Here is a 16,524-nt window from a genome sequence, read left to right as displayed (position 1 = left end):
AAGAAAAGTTTCTTTGCTTCGAGTTTCAAATCTCTTCCAGTCATCACTCAGTTCAAAATCCCCCTCACTTTCTAGGGGGTCTTTTTTGCTGAGACAAAGTCACAGTTCTGTCTGTGCCCAGTGCCTTTCCCCAAGCCCCGGAGCATGCTCTACCTTTCAAAGGCAATCTTCAAAGGCTTTATCTTTCAAACCTTATTAAGACACAATGTAAAACATACCCACTTACAGGCATCTCTGCTTTAGGTGCCAGGAAGTGTTTGTGCCTGAAGGACCAGTCCCCAACCTTTGAGATACCTATTTCCATAAAGAAGCTTAAACATTTTTCCTCCTGTCTTAACTGAAGGGCAGCCTTTATGCCTAAATCATGAAATCTGACACACAGTAACTTGCCAATATGTACAGCTTAAGGCTGCACACACCACAGTGCCAGTCTTTTACATCTGTTTTCATGTTAACTGCAATCTTTTTTTAAGCTGCTCTAGCAGCTTAAAAAAGAAAAGGAAAAAAAACCCCAAACAACAAGATACAGCCAAATCCAAATGTAATTCTGGATCTTATCCAATCCATCAGAAGAAGCAAAGACAGCACAAGCACTCACTCAATTTAGAAGGCACTCAGCGCCAGGAATAATGACGGCTGAGACATCACCAGGCAGATTGCAAAGTGGCTTTGGGTCACTTTATGTCAACTTTAACCTAAAGTTGCATTGGGACCTATGCTCTGGGTCACTTTCCCCTCACTCCCACCATCCAGTGAGAGCATCTCAAATTGGACCAATATACAAATCTGCTCCATCATCCCCCACTGAACAGGGCTATGCAGGGCTGCCCAAATGCTCTCCATCACAGCCCCTGTGGAGTGGAGGAGTGTTGTATGAGACCCTGCTCCATTGCTGCAAAACCAACACAAGCACCTCATTTCATTCAGGAACAATGAGCTCGAAGACAGACTCTGCAAAGACCCTCAATGCTACTCACATACAAATTTAAACTCAGTTCCAACAATGCTCCATACAGGACCCAGAGCTATCTTTAAGGTAGCACAACTAGACTTGCACAGATCTCTTCTGGAAAAAAAAAAAACAAACCAAAACAACAACAACAAAAAAAACCAACAACTAAACCTCTAACAAACAAACCCACCTGCAAATCTGCGATGACTACATTTATTGCAGCACTTACACCACAGTCCAGCTAAGACATCCAGGTATGTGGACTGATTGTATTTCAAGGCAAGGGATGCAATTCAAGTGTTGCTAACCCCCTACCTTTCTCAGAGCCTGGATAACTGTGCACCACACTCCCCTGCTCCCCAGATAGGCAAATTAAATCATCCATCTTGCTGCATATATTGTGCACTTTAGCCCGGGGCATTTCTGGACACCAGACAAGTATTTAACTGCTACTTGTAACAGATTGCTGAATCTTTTCCAGTACTCTAGTTTCTGTACAGAAAAATAAACGAAGATTTGGATCTTACCAATGAGTGATGATCCTGACCAACAAACTGCAGATTTATAGGAGACAAACAAACAAAGCTGAAAAACATCTTAAGTTTCATACTCCATGCACATCATTAGATAAACATTCAATATGGGTACTGCACTGAAGAGGTGTATGGAAACAACTCTTAAAAGCCCAGTTGCATCAAGTTCTTAAAATCATGTAGGAGCAAATACATGGATTCACTTCCAGTACAAATACTGTTCTTGCTTTGATTTCATCATTGAAGAAAATGCAATATACAAACCAAAAAACAAGCAGTGACAACACATAATGAGAACAGCAAATATAATCCACATTCAAACAAGAACTGTATATAAACTGTATGTTTACCAAAGTGCTGTTACAAAATTTCAGTTAAGATTTTTATAGCAAGTCCCTCCGAGAAGCCACTAACTTTTTATTGTGTTTTACAGACTCTCCCTGCAAGGATTTGTAGATATTTGCCTCAACATATTGGAAACCAAAGAAGCTGAACCAATAACTTCTCTTATCTGTTTTTTTGAGGGGGGGATTGTTTTGGGCTTTCCAAAAGAAAAGAAAAGAAAAAAAAAAAAAAAAAGGAAAAAAAAAAAAAAAAAGAAAAAAAAAAAAAAAAAAAGCAAAGCCAGACTTCGGCAATAAAATAACTTCCCCAAGAAAAACAACATGATTGCGTGCTGCTTTGGAAGTTGTCCTGAGAAACCACAAACTGTCAGTCCCACTGGAGTTATAAGAGTTTAATAATAAAGGCTTAACACAGCCTCAATACCACATACCATTACAGCAATACAGTGCACAGGCCAAGCCAAACAGGGAATACAAGAATACATCACAACACAAGGCTGTGATTTGGCACATCCTTACTCAGACTCAAGCTCTGAGGTCTGTATTGCTTTCTTAAATGCATAACCAATGTCTCTCATTCCATACCCCTGCTCTTTAGATACTCTGATGGATTCCTCTATAGAACTACAACCTATATTTAATAACTTTTAATGAAATTTATACCTCCAGAGCTTGATCAGATACCAGATATCCTGCAGAGCTCCATCAGCTGGCCTGGGGATGGCAACTGCAGTAATATTACCTAACAAAATTTTAATTCAGAGTCAGAATGAAAAGAAAAAAATTAGGTGCTTCATTTTTATCACAGAATTAGAAGAACATCCTTAAGGGTCTGTCATTCATCTGTCTCCCTTTTTCTGCTGAGTACCGAAAACTATAGGATCAAACATGCCAATAGCTGCTAAAATTCATTTTCTGTTTGAGATCAATATTCTGGAATGTGACATACCAGAAAAGGAACATTTAATGCATGAAACTCTTCATAGCTTGCTAACAAAGAGATCAATAGCAACAAAAACTATTCTTATGTTTCATCTAGTCAGGAAACAAAGCTCAAAAAAGCAGTGCACCCTCAAAATGCATTCTACTGTCAGGATTCATTTGGCTAGAAGACCTGTCTTAGAACATCATCCACCCCAAAGAAAAAATATTTTGAATAAGACCCTCTCTTATCATGACTATGCAACATATTGGATAATTCTTACATCCAAAGAATTGAAGGGAACTGAATAATTTCAGTTCTTAGATATCTCACTTTGATATCTAAAGCATGAATATCCTTCCTCAGAGATTCAGTAAAACATAACTGCCCACACTCAAAAATTCCTTGACAGGGCAACCTTTACTTCCTAACACATCTCTTTGCACACTGAAGATGGATTTAGGGAAGAGCTAAGTAATTTGCTCGGTTTAATGACAAATGCCATCCTACTAACTTATTAATCGTCCTACTTTTGCCTTAATGTTTAGCTCCCCATTCCCCCAACATGGTCTATTTTGCTTTCCTAAGCTCTTTCTTCTATAGTACCAAGGATTTTCCTACTTGACACCTTTGTTTTGAACATAGTGAGATAGCTCTTTGTTAAGGGCACTGGTCACTACAATAGTATCTATTGTACCACAGTTCAAGGATGTTCCAAGTGACTCATATTTATCATTTAAAACTTAAGGCACTAATTAATACATTGCCTAACCTCCAGCATCAGTGAAGGTCAAAGGAAACATATAATACCACTCCTACTGGTAATCTCAGTTCCTGCACATGTAGTCTGTCAAAAACAGTCACTAGTGCTCCCATGTTTAGATGCCATACACATGGAGTTATGATCTCAAGTGTATTGTTTGAGCAGCATACCTCTAACATTTTCAATATCAAAGATGTGAAATTACATATAAAGATGTCACATACAGAGCACAGGCACAATTCCTAATCACAGATGTGAGAGCTAATAGCAGCAAATAAAGGGACTGCAAGTTTTGGCAAGCAAAACAGATGCAGTTCCAGTCCAGTGCTGTCTGCAGCTGATAGGAGACCCAGGTTCAATGTTCAAAACTTAGTCCCTTTATAGAAAGAGAAAAGTCATTCAGCAACGGGACACATCTTCAGCAACAGGAAACATCTGATTGTAAAAAAACATTTCCAACAAACTCTGGTTTAATAAATTGTCTTAAAACACAGCTGCACTAAAGTTGAATGCCTGTCCTGTGTGCCACCTGGCTATACTTATTTGGGTAGGGAGATGTGGGAATAGGACGATGTTTGATTCCCATAACGTACCTGTAAGGGAAGATTCACCTTCATTTGAGAGCACACATCATTGAGTTATCATAATAATGGAAATACCTCATTCTTAACAGCAATTCACTTATGCATTGTAAAATTAAAAAGCTTCTGCACTGTTGCTCTAGCCACTGTCTCTTTAAATATCATCCTCATTTACAAAGCACACTACTAAAGAAGGCCCCATAGATTCTCTCTCCATTTTTGTGGCTGACCCAAAACACCCATTTTACTGACAGCTGACTTCACAGCCAAGCTTAGATCTGAACCCAAATTCCTTGGCCATCCACTCTGTCGGACATGAGGTCCTTTTGTGCCTCAGCCTGAGCCAGGGAGGCTCCACACTGGGAAGCACACTGGGCTCAGCACAAGCTCAGCTGCAGGGAGAGCAGGCACAGCTGGCTCTGAGCGAGTCTCTGCAAACTAAACCACAGTCAACAGGCGTAATTTTGCTATAACCCATGCAGCCCTGAACAAGTCCTTTGATTAATTTGTTTCTCATCCAAAAAATAAACAATCTGATTTTTTCCAAAGACCCTTGGATAAAAGGCTTGAGAGCTAAGAATGGATATAGCAAAGTGTTATCACTTGACTGGAGAATTTAATGTGGCATCAAGGTCTACTGGTTACACTATAAACAGAAAAGTAATTTTCTGTCACCTCTCAATTTCCTGTCATTTAATTGAATATACAGCTCCTTTACTGATACTGAACTTGAGAGATGTAGTAATATTTCTTTAGGCAATTTTTATTAATTTCATGGAACCTAACCAACCTTTTTACACTTGCTATTTGTGCATTGCTCCTTTTTCATCAGGACATTTGTTATGAAGTGGTAAATGAACTGAAGAAACAACACCCATTCTCTGAACAGATGTATTTTTAAAATGGTCTGAGCATGCCAATTTTCTTTATTCTGCAATGAATGAATGGAATGAAAAGATGTGGTGTCCTGCGCCAGCTGGCAAATGTTTCAGAAGGATATTACATTGTATTTGTCTTCAGCAGCGCCCAAATAACAGTTTGGTGGCAGGAAGGGCTGGTATGTTTTGCTCATAAGATCAGTATTTATTTGGATCTACTACATAACTTCACAGAGCCACGACCAGCACGGTGCTTCACTGAGCATCAGGACATGCAGCTCTTCCATGTCCAGGAAAGGCCAACAGCACCCTGCTTCTTACCTTGCACCTTCCAGAAGAGAGATGGACAGCTCCCAGAGACAAAGGAGAAGAGATCAAGGTACTGCAGGCATTCAATGAGGATATACTTGGCTGTGAGGAACACAACTCTAGAGAAGGTACAGAACTACCATAAAGTCACAAAAACACCCAGGCCAAACTTTATTGATAAAGCGGGTATCCAAGAGGCTCTTTTCTTGAGAGAAATCTTTTAGCTAATTCCAAACAGATTCTCAGTATTTTAAGGAGTTCATTATCTCCTAAACTAAGCCTCATATTTTGGTTTCCATTATTACTGTAGCACAAAGTCAGTCATACTCCTAAATTCCATAGAGGAACATGCAATAAATCAAAAAATACTACAATTTCTCTCTTTGAAGATAACAATCTATGTGGCAAGACAGAAAATGGGTACTGGCAGTTGGGGAATTACACAGCACAAGAAAATTAATTCTGTATTTTCATATTGCAAAAAAGTATATATTGTTAGCTTAGGTACTATAAAACACAAAGCATTTATAATTTGAAATAAATTGCTTTAGTCTTGTAGCACTTTTTCTAAATATGGACATGGGCTTTTACCTTAATAAAACACAGTTTGTGTCTCAAACTTACTTATACTCACAACTGTCAGAGAATTCTGGAAGGCTGATGCACATTATTTTCTGGTTTACATAAATAAAGATATTGACACATAATCAATGACAATCAGGACAACTCTTTTAATAGATTGGTCTTCATTTTATGCCTACTGGAACCACTCAATTATTTTTTCCTCCCTTTCCCTCACATGCAAAAACTCGGTCCTTTCCTGAACTAACTCTCTGGAACCCCTCTTTTCTGAAAAGCAGGAATAAAAATACTTCCATCAGGAAATTCTCATTCTTGAGTTTGTTTGAAAATGATCTACAACTTCTGATATTTAGCCAGTGGTCAGAAGCTTCCCAAAACCTTAAAGCACACAACATCTGGCCCAACTACCACAATAACTGCCAACAAAGTCCTACACAGAGCTTTACAGTGAGATTTGTCATCTCTCTGTCTGCCTGGAGCACAAACAAACCACAGGAAGGAGTAAGGTACGAGGTATGAGCATAAAACATCCTCTGAATACAAGTATTTCAGCAGCATCTTGTCAGAAAATGATGTTTGAATTTCTTTTGCACTGCAAGCACCTAGATCATTCGTTAACATCAAAGGTGATGCTGAACAGAAAGTCTGCTGGATCCATTTTTCACTCAATGTGTTTTGCAGTTTGGGGCCAGGGGGAAGTTTGTGGGAATTTGTTTAACTTTGAACAGCATCACACAACTGATTCCAAAATTTGAAGAGATTTCTGGCCCATCAAATCCTAAAACTTAGTAAGTTTCTAAAATATGCTATAACTTCCAAACTAAAACTTTGATTTGAAAGAGGCTACACCATATGTGATTTTATAGGTAGTGGGCATAGAAAGATATGGACCATAAGTTCTGCCCAGGCTGACTGACTTGAGGAGCAACTTGTCTTTACCTTACTGACACACAAACTGGTCTACAAAGGGCATTAGGTCTACACAAAAGCCTTCACATCCTAAACCAAACACTGACACAAGCAAATCTGAAATAAAGGTGTTCCCAGAGTATCTACTTAACTACAAAAATGCCTATATTCAGAGGTAAAAGACAAACTAAAAAAAAGCCTCCAAAACAAAAGTCACAGTAACTGAACAGTGCATATATTCTCAATTCCTATTACTTTCTTTTACAGAAGTGTTTGATTTGAATTTTAAAAAAAGCTCACCAAAATATAAGGAAAATAACCCAGGGATGTAATAAATGCTGTCAGTAGTGCCTCATTTCCATGTGCAGGAATTTCAGGACAACGAAAAACTTATTGAAATAGCAGCTGCAGGAGTGGAAGTTGATCACCACACACACCACCCAGCCCCTGGACAAATACAGCTGGAGACAATCTAAAGGAAAAGTGTTCCTCCTATCACACCACATAGAAAAATACAATGAATCCCTTTAAATTAGCACTTGGCAGAGAAACAAGCCAGTGAGGAAAAAGAAAAAAAACAATCAACCAAAAAAAGCATTAAAATAACTAAAATAACACCCAGAAGGTTAAATAAGAAGAAACACTGGTTCCAATCTAGGATCAATGGAATTAAACGCTGAGCACCTCCCTGAAGTGTTTCACAAAGCAAGTGAGCCTTAAAAAAAAAAAAAAAAACAAAAAAACCTCATAGGATAGTTTCAAAGTCAGCACCTACTAAAAGTCAGTGGCCACTCTAAGTGGGGAACAAAAAAAAAAAAAAAAAAAAAAAAAAAAAAAAAAAAAAGCCAGTCTCACCTTCAGCTACAAGAACTTCTACTGTCCATGGATAAATTCTATCAGAAAGATCCTTGTCAGACTGAAGGTTATAGGGACACAAAGCTTGTGTGCAAAACTGGAATAGGCAGTAAAATACCAGAGAACTGCAAAGAACTACACTGCATCCCAACATATTGGCTGACCTATTCAGGATAGCCACAGTGTCTCTTGCATCTTTGCAACAAGCAAGCAAAATGCCTCTGGAAAAAAACTAAGCAAGAAAACTCACCCTAAATACAGAAAAAAAAGAAAAAACAAAACCAACAATCCACATCAATGGACTACTCTGATGAAAATATTGAGACGAGGGATAAGCTTGCTTAAGAACAGTAATCCAGCATAGCAGCATCACTGAAGCATCCTTTTTTTTTTTGTTGAAGATCCTGTGAAACTGCCAACTCTACTTCATCAGAAGCTGAAACTTCAGAAATTGAGAGATGCCAAGAACAACTCCCTAACTCAATTTCCACAAAGAAAATCTACTGTAATCTCAGAAAGACAAAACTTCCACAACACTCCACAACAGACTCCACTCCTTATTAGCATTTCCAGCCACCTGCTGAAGTGTGCTTCCAGCCAGGATTTCACTGGCTCACTGGGATTCACAAATTTTAGTTTCACTAATTCTGGATTACTCCACTAGCAGAACTCCTTTTAAAAGGCAACAGTCATTTTATTAAGCTTATTCTAAAACAGCTGCCTCATCTAACACAACTTCATTTGACTGGCAAAAAAACCCAACAGCTTGATGCTGGCAGATCTGGGATCAATTCAGAAATGGAAACCTTTTCTTGGTGTGTGACAAGTCATCAATGTTGGCAACTTTTTGGCCCTAAATTTGACTATGAAATTGCCTGCACAACTGAACAGATGATAGGGAAAAAGAGGAAAGGATTAAGGGGAGATAGCAATGGGCATTCTACAAATAAAGAATATTGCAGAAGCCTGAGACAGCAGTTCACAAAACAAAGGCCTGCTGGCCACTCGGAAAAGGCAAACTGTGTTGAATGGCTTAATCTGTTAGGTTTTAATGTCAGGGATTGGTTGAGGAAGAAGAGGTTCTTAGATTTTATGAGGTTTTTAAACTGTAATAAAAAAGACTTTCTCAGACTGGATAACCTTGACATTCCTTTAAAACCATACTAAAACAAACATGCCCACCAACTCTCCAAACCAAATCAAGAAACAGCAACACTAACTATAGTAGATGCTATTCAAGGCAATACACAAACCTCAGCATCTCAAGGCCAAGGACTCCATATGGAGAAAGGCAAGCCAAAAGCAGGATTTAGGGCCAACTTCAAAATTGCACATATGTAACAGAACTGCAACCACTTTAAGATCCTCACTGCATCCAAGCAGCACGTTATCACCAGACCCAGGCCCACAAGACTTCAGAGAAGGAAATAAAGTTATCAGTTGCAGCAGATCACTTTCCCACAGCTGGTTTTAATTAAGCTAATTTGGCAGTAGTGACTGACAGCAAGCAGAGCCTTCCCAAATCACTTTGCAAGCATTTTTGCCAGCATTTCACCATCTGTGATAACCAGGATACTTGATACTAACTAGATCTGTTTGAGGTACAGCATTTTAGCTGTGTATCCACTCTCCTTTAAAATCATCTGGTACAGCCACTGCTTACAGATAATGGGGTGTTGGGAGAAGATGCAGAACTTGAGGAAAGATATTGCATAAATTCCACTGAGAAAACCACTCCTGAGAAAGCAGATAGGTCACTTGCCAGAATCCCATTGTACCTTGGCCATACCCATGGTACATAAAACTTCATGATCACATGGATACTGAGGCGATTTTTGAAGCTGCAACAAACAGAGCATCCTGTATAATTTCTAGGCTAGTTGTGTAGTTTTTCTTCTACGGTTACATGGAGGATAGGGCAGGTTTACCATGAAGAAATGCTTTGGGTTATACCACGATGTCAGAAGAATCCAGGGTATGGCCAGACTGTGCAAATTTAAGCCCCATTAAGGGAATGAGAAAGGGTCTGGAAAGGGAGTAATTTTAATGACATCTTACTACATGGAAGTTCTTTTCTAAGGTAAATCTGTGACCAGCAATTGGAGTGGGAGACACTAATGGTATCAGTACCAGCACTGGTATATGAGACCAATGTATATAAGGAACAGATAGATCAGTAAATAAAAGTCAAGAACATTAAAAAAAAATAAATAATTAGCCTTTTGCAGGAACACTTAGCACTTAACCACACCTGGTTGGTCTGGTTCACTCAAGGTATGAGTATCTGATACAAACACTAGTTCAGATTAAAACACCAACCTGGCCAACTGCAATACATGTGCAGATTGCTGACACTAAAGCCAGGAAAGTTGCCAGGAGCCAAGCCTTAAGTCTGGACTAAGGCAATGGAAACAATGAAATTATGGGATCCTAAGTTTGGGCTTCACGAGAGCAGAATTCAGGGACCACCTTCAGAAAAACCCACAGGACATGGGCTTTGGGAGAAGACTGGTGCAGGAGAGTTTGCTCATTTTGAAGAGCAACTTCCACCACGATCAAGAACCATAGAGCCAATGTGCAGAAAATCAAGCATTGGTACCAAGAGACCCACATAGATCAAAAGGGAGCTTTTGACAATGCTCAAATATAAAAAGAATACACACAAGAGGTGGGAGTGGGGTCAGGTGAGTGGGGATGAATGTAGAGACACTGCCCTCGAGTGCAAAGACAGACTTGGGAAGGTCAAATCCTGCCTGGAGCTGGAAACAGCCAGGGACAAGAAGTGCTCCTACAAGTAATTGAGCAGTAAAAAGAAGACTAGGGAAAATGTGGGCCTCCTGCTGAGAAAAAAATATGGAAAAGGCCTGGAGAAATGGGCAGGCAGATCTCATGAAGGTCAGCAAAGAAAAATACAAAGTCCTGCTCCTGAAGAGGAATAACTATGCCCTACAGGCTGGGTGCCAACCTACTGGAAAACAGCTTTGCAGAGAAGGACCTGGGAATCCGGGTGGAGCAGCTGAACAGAGCCAGCATTGCCCTGGTCACACAGGCAGCCAACAGCCCCCATGGGAGACCCTTCCCCTGGCCCAGCACTGGGGGGGGCTCTGCTGCAGGGCTGGGGCACTGCTGGGCTCCCCTCCACACACAGACACACTGGAACAAGTCCAGAGAGCTAAGATGATTAAAGGATTGCAGCATCTGCCACGAGGGGAGGCTGAGAGCTGGGATTGCTCAGCCTTGAGCAGAGAAGGCTCAGGAGGATCTTAGAAACATAACCTGATGGCAAGGATTAAAGGAGGCAGAGATGGGCTCAGAGGTGAGGTGCCCAGTGAAAGGACAACAGGCAATGGGAAAAAGCTGAAAAGCAGGAAATTCTGTTTACACCTAAGAAAAAAACACATCTATACTATGAGGGTTCCTCCTGGTTACAACTATTTTGTGACTCTGTGAAACACCCTTGTGTCCTAAATAAGTATTGCTCTTAGGATTTTAGTGCAAGTACTGCCCCTCAATTGAGACTGCTTCAGAACAAATTAAGTGCAGAGGAATCAACTGCAAAAAAGACAAACCTTCCAGTCTGCTGCTAATACTATTCCAGGCAAAAATTCTTAACAATGCCTTAAAAAAGTGAGAATTCAATTTATCCTGAATAGAGCGCACAGTAAATCTAATAACTACAAGGTTAGGGTTCACTTACAAAGAATTTCCTTCTCAGTATAATGAAATATTTTGTTAATGGCTACTATTTGAGTCCAGGAGTGAAAATCCAACAATCCTTCTGAGGTCATGATTATTACCCACAATAAACTGGGTTTTACTACTGGCTTTCACAACAGGAGTAGCCAGTTAAAAACAATGTGCACACCAGAGTGTTTTGGCCAGGAATTGAGTTAGGAGAATCTGGGCAGTTTCTCTGCAGTCATTCAAGACATTCAACATGAATGAAGTGCCCCACACTGACAAAGTCCCCCACCAAATTTCACCTCTCAGAAGATTTCAAGAAGGTGGATTACTAATGCCCTGCATTCTGCTAGTGAAAATTTGCATAGTGGTGCCACAGAAGGCACAGCTTCCCACCACAGCCCCAAACAGCCATTCTCCCTAGGCCCCCTCCTCTGAGCCACCACAAGGACTCCCCTGGCTAAAAGGTCAAACTGGCAAAATGCCTTTCCATTTCGTTTTTCTGCTGTTTTGCAGTAGGCTGGCATTGTTTGCCATGCCATCAGTCAAACAGAAACAGCTGGCTCAAGGTAAGCTGTAGAAATAAAGGTTAGGGTTGAAGCACAAAGAATGTGAGTGATATTTCAAAACACTTACAGCCAGTGCTAGCAATGTTTCCTGCAGCCAAAGCCCAAAAGCACATTAATACCTTTCTATCCACTCCTCCTCCACTGTAGCTCTACCCCTATCAGGTATCTCATGTAGGGCTCATTTTCTGCTCCCAAAAGATTACATCACTAAAAGCTACCTATCATCCCAGAAACATGCAGAAGAACGAAGACAAATGGGGAAAACAGTTATTGTGGCCTATGAACATTTTTTCTTTTTCAAGCCTGCCTACATAAGGTCTTTTCTCAAAGAAATCATACTGTAGTACAATGTAGTATGTAAAATTATCCATGAGGACAAGCCATGATGAAGAACATGAAGTGCTTTAATGAGTTTGCTACTATACCTACAATATCTTGTACCCACAAGGGGTGTCTCTGACACCATGACTTAGCTCACTTTGCAAAGCAGAAAACTTCATCACAAAGTAGTTCCTCTTGCCAACTTAATATCAAATAAGCCTGTACCAGAATTCCATGGAATATTTTGGTTTGGAAGGGATCTTAAAAACCATCTTGTTCCAACCCCCTGCCATGGGCAGGGACAACTTCCACTAGAGCAGGTTGCTCAAACCCATGTCCAACCTGGCCTTCAAAACTTCCAGGAATGAGGCAGCCACAACTTCTCTGGGCACCCTCTTCTAGTGCCTCACCCCCTCACAGTAAATAACTTCTTCCTAATATTCATCAAACCTACATTCTCAGCTTGAAACCATTTCCATAAGCATAAGTACATTACAGCAGAGTCAGAATATAGCAGTGACCAAACTGAAGGTGTCTCACTTCCATCAGGATCACCAATTCCAACCCCAAACTAACACCAATCTCAAGGCCACACAGGATACTTTGGCAGCAAAGCAAAATTTAGGAAACTTTCCCCCTCTGTGTGACCCAGCACATCACCACAACTGCCCCAGCACAGCCATGCCATGACTGCTCACAGGGTGAGGGGAGGTGGTAAACTGGATCACTGAAAAGGTATGGGACAAAAGTCACCAAAAATAGTCCTTAAAAATGTTACTAGGTTGTCACTTAGAGCAGATTTACCACAAAAATCAACACACTGTGTAACTGTACTCTCAGAAACTTAGATTTGGAAAGCTCAGGCCCTTTCCACAGAACTGAAATGATCCCTGGCAAATCGGTAACATTCCTTAAAAGTGGGTCTTAAATAACAGCCCACCTGTTGACATTCAAATAAAACACAACTCTGGTGAACAGCAGCCAGAGACTGTGCAAGAATGTGGTAAATAAAACACAGGAAGAGAGTAGGGCTGTCCAACAAGAGATGGAATAATTGCAACTTTTTCCCCAAACCTTTACTGGATTTTTTTTTTATACTTTATATCCAGAAGCAAAACCCTCAGGGAAGTTCCAGCATAATCAACTCCACATTCTAGAACAAAGAAGGAACAGTCCTTCCACAATGCTGAAGGATAATCAAGCTGTATCAGAACTCACACCTTTGAAGGACTTTTTGTGACAGCAAAACTAATGAGAAAACATTCAGACTTAATTGGGGGATTCTCCACAAAACTACTTGGTAAATCCATAAATACATGCTATGAAGACGAGGCAGTGATCCAACTACGACTAATAACATGTCAACAGCTCCAATGAACAACATATTAGGAGCAAAAATAGTTCCAAACTCAGTGTGAAAAACCTGATCTTTTATCTTGCACCAACAGTACCCTCTGCTGTTCCAAAGCTGCACTGCATAAGGTGACATCCAGCCCTGACCACCAGAATGCTCAACCCATCAAAAGCACCTACCTAGCTTTATTCATTAATCATCTCACTTCCTTTAAAGATGTTCCAGATATGTTGGTTTCTTCCTACTACAGAGCCAGGTTTTGGGTTATGATGTTAATCTATTTATTGTCCCAGGGTCTTCTTCTGTGATTAGAAAAAGAGTTTTAGCCTTAAAAATAATTTTAAAATTAGCAAAAAGAGAATTAATTGAAGGCTATCCTCTAAGGAAGACAAGGCCCAGTCAACACCACAGTAACATTTTCTGGAACATTTCTGTAAAGCCAAAAGTGCAGGGTCACTGTGAAGCTTCAGCAAAAGCTTTGGACCTGAGACACCACCCTCACAGGGCCCAACTGATGATCCTCAGCAGCAGAGAAACTCAGAAATTGAGTGAACTACTGTGTTTCTCCCCTCATGTGGAAGGCAATGTGAGGGAGGATAAAGCACAAATGTATGAGCACTACAGGGGAAAAAAATGCCCCCAGCTGTGATTTGAAGCACAGGTATCTCACCACAGGCAGCTTGTATGAACAAGCACAAGGAGGAAAAGACATACAAGAGCAAGGAATGCTCTAACTAGATTACATGGTTAAGATGACAGTGCCAAAATTGAACTGTGAATGAATACACTGAAGTATAATCCAGAACTACAGAAAAACAAATAAACAAATAAAAAAAAATAAAAAAAACACACCAGAAAAGATAACTCCTTCAGTACAGAGAAGAAACAAACTTGTACAACTTGCAATGGAAAAGAAACCTCTACTGCCTGATCTCAAAAGCTTTTCAGGGCAGGGTGACACATGACAGTGTCTACAGAGCTTAAAACCAAAAGAAACTGAACAAAATACATTGTCCTTAACTATATTGTTAATAAGACACTTCCATGCAGCTCAGCTTCTTCTGAAATGATGGGATGCAGCAGTCAGTTGCCTTTGACCAAAGGACACAACTTTGAAGCTTCAAAGATGGTTTCATGTCTTTCCATCAGAGCAGACTTAGAGCCACATTTCCATGCACTTCACAGCAACATGACTTCCAAGTGTGTGGCTTCCCAGTACACAAGTATTTGGTCTTGGCAAGGGAACAAAGTACTTCCGAGAGGACTCAGTAGTGCTGCAATGAGTTATAGTGAACAGCAGGCTGATCTGAACTGGCACCACAACACAACCCCCATGTCTTTGCACTGAAAAGCATCAACTAGAGCACAACTGCAAACCACATTTTTCTATTCCAGTCATGAAGATAGAGCTGCCAAAGAAATACATGCTGGAGTACCACACTCCAAGAAACATACACACAAATTACAGAGTGTTTAGAAGTAACAATGTTTAATATTTTTTTTTAAAATTTCTCCATTAGAAAAATTACAAAGCCTAAATCTGAAGAAAATAAGACTGCAAGAAGCTCATCAAGTAATCTAAAACTCACAAACACATGTTGAGGGGAGAAAAAAAATTAAAACAAGAAAGGGTGAAAATCAGAAAAGCTTGTAATTGACTTCATTGTGGTCAAAGTGATCTAGAGTAGACATTAGGAAAAAATCTGTCCAGAGGGAAGAACAATTAAGCACTGGGACAGATTGTACCAGTTTCCATGATTAGATTTTATAGAGTACTTATGACATATGTTGGAATAAAAAGATGCTGAAAATATTGTTTCTAAGCTGCTGCCTGCTGCGGTTCTTTCCAGGGCTATTTGATACAATTTCCTATGAAGGAAAACATTTTGAATGGCCATTATTAAAATATACAACTTCTAAAACAAATAGTAACATTTAAAATCAGATAATCAAGAAAACACACAGTACTAGAAACCAAGCATATTAATCTACACTTTAAAAAAGCATAGGACTATAATTTTTCAAATAAAATATTTACTAAAGTATCTTAGAAAGTACCTAAGTGCTATATAGAAGGAAACTGCCTTGTACTTCCAGCTCACTCCCTGTTGTTTCCTAATGCCAAGTGAGGTAGTTGGACTAAATGACAGAGCGCCAGGAGTACAAAAATGCAAGGTAATGGCACTGAGGTACACAACATAAATATGACAATAAGTTTAAAAGAAATACTAATTTTGTTTTCAAAACTTAATTATTTTGGAACTCAACACCATCCCTTTCTTACCTACAGACTGACTGCTCAGGACTGATATTCTCACTTTCTGGTATTATCTTGCTGCTGTCAGTGCTTTAAAAAAAAAAAAAAAAATTCAACCATTTTTATCATTAGAACAGCAATTAGGAAGGAGGCTTCTGCTTTATGACCAAAGAAACATCATTCTTCAATACAACCCAAGTCCTAAGAAGGTTACAATCACGACAATGTAACTTCTCAGTACAATTGACCAACATTCCTCTAGAAATTTGAGACTGGTTGAAGCTTGTCCTTTATGAGAAGCCAAAAAAACATTTGCCTTGATGGGGAAACAACATGGAAGAGAAATTAAAAATTATTAACATGGATTTGCTCCTATTTTGAAGGTGAAACTTGCAATATGCAAGCACCTCCACGTGTTCATAATCCTGTCAGAGCCCATTGAACATGCAATTGCAGGGGATTTATACCTCACGTGGTTCCCTGTAACTGCATTCCCCAAACATTTTATTTGGCCACACAGACATTCCAGAGATGAGGCTTCACACTGTACAGGATGCAGGAAGGGAACCACCCAGCAATCAATGCAAAATGAAGCCTTCTGGAAACATTCATCCCACCAGCTGCCCCTGGACACGGACAAAGGAAGTACCACAAATAATGCAGTTTAATTAAAACACGGTATAAAGTTTACACATGCACACACTAAGAGGAACT

The 16,524-nt window shown here is 39.8% G+C and overlaps 1 protein-coding gene across 12 annotated transcripts in view; it reads right to left on the bottom strand.

The window, feature by feature from the left end:
* The window catches only part of ST3GAL3 (ST3 beta-galactoside alpha-2,3-sialyltransferase 3), a 167,602-nt gene that overhangs the window by 134,472 nt on the left and 16,606 nt on the right, over nt 1–16,524 (bottom strand). For 2 of the 12 annotated variants that reach the window (XM_056497007.1, XM_056497009.1), the window contains exon 1: nt 15,838–15,879. The exons of the other annotated variants lie outside the window; for them this stretch is intronic. The gene's annotated coding sequence lies outside the window, so the exon portion shown is untranslated. Of the gene's footprint in view, nt 1–15,837; nt 15,880–16,524 lie in introns of those variants that run through there. 12 annotated transcript variants of the gene reach the window in all.

Source organism: Oenanthe melanoleuca, chromosome 8 (assembly GCF_029582105.1).
Source record: "Oenanthe melanoleuca isolate GR-GAL-2019-014 chromosome 8, OMel1.0, whole genome shotgun sequence".
In the NCBI taxonomy this organism is placed as follows: Eukaryota; Metazoa; Chordata; class Aves; order Passeriformes; family Muscicapidae; genus Oenanthe; species Oenanthe melanoleuca.
Note: the sequence above shows the minus strand (reverse complement) of the source record. Positions and strands in the feature narration are given on the sequence as shown.